This window comes from Plectropomus leopardus, unplaced genomic scaffold, assembly GCF_008729295.1.
Source record: "Plectropomus leopardus isolate mb unplaced genomic scaffold, YSFRI_Pleo_2.0 unplaced_scaffold88065, whole genome shotgun sequence".
Lineage (NCBI taxonomy): Eukaryota > Metazoa > Chordata > Actinopteri > Perciformes > Serranidae > Plectropomus > Plectropomus leopardus.
This window is the reverse complement of record NW_024697088.1, coordinates 1-827: the sequence shown is the minus strand read 5'-3', so window position 1 is coordinate 827 and position 827 is coordinate 1. Positions and strand designations below refer to the sequence as shown.

Below are 827 nucleotides of genomic sequence, written 5' to 3'. Positions count from 1 at the left end.
ACGTCTGTGTGTTTACAGCTGTATTTATTGTTTAATCAGGGAAAGATAAAGGACAACAATTCTTTTGTTGTACCAGCCGGACACACTTATGCCTACAAGCTCAATGAGCTAAAATTCAGGAAAGAGGAGACTGGTAAGAAACGCAGTTTATCACTGTGCACCATTTGCCTTTTTTTCAGATATTGATAGGATTCCAGTTTATTAATAATTAATTGCTCTTTCATTCTTTCAGGAACTACATTTGAGCTTTGCTCCTTTTCTCATCATGAAGAGGAACCGTTTACCCGCCATGCCCTTTCAGGTGAAACATGTAAAACCACTTAAACTCTTTGAAATCCAGATAAACATCATTTTTTTGCTGCTCCTAGACTCCTTGTGCCATTTGGTAAGAAATGTAAATCAATAGATTTTGAAAACATATTTTATTTTAAAAAAGGAAAAATGTCTCAGGGCAAAAAGAAAAAAAGCTAGAGGAAATTACTGTATGTTTGAAAATTTGTTAAGCACCTTTTTCATGTCATTTTGTTTGTTTTTGTTACACTTTCACTTTCTTTTTTTCTTTTTGCAATTTTTCAGGTAATTTTCATCTTTTTTTTTTGTTAATTTTTGGGTAATTTCCTAAGTTGCTCTTTCATGTCTTAAGAAGAAATTTGGTGAATTGGCTCAGGTTGCTAAGGGTTAAGTCCTTTAAGTCTTTCAGCCTCTTCATTTCAAAAGCCATTTGATCTTTTTTTCAAGAATGTTTTAATGTTTCAACTTCAAATTTTCCTCAGAAAAAATGGGAAAGTCTTAACTGTGTTTAACTTATCAGCTGAGCCAGTCCTGCA

At 33.0% G+C, this 827-nt stretch overlaps 1 long non-coding RNA gene across 1 annotated transcript; it reads left to right on the top strand.

Annotated features, from left to right (window-relative positions):
* Nucleotides 1-6: 6 nt before the first annotated feature.
* LOC121940476 lies at nt 7-267 on the top strand. The gene is made up of 2 exons (XR_006105633.1): nt 7-133; nt 233-267. It is a non-coding gene; the product is annotated as an uncharacterized LOC121940476 (long non-coding RNA).
* Nucleotides 268-827: the final 560 nt, after the last annotated feature.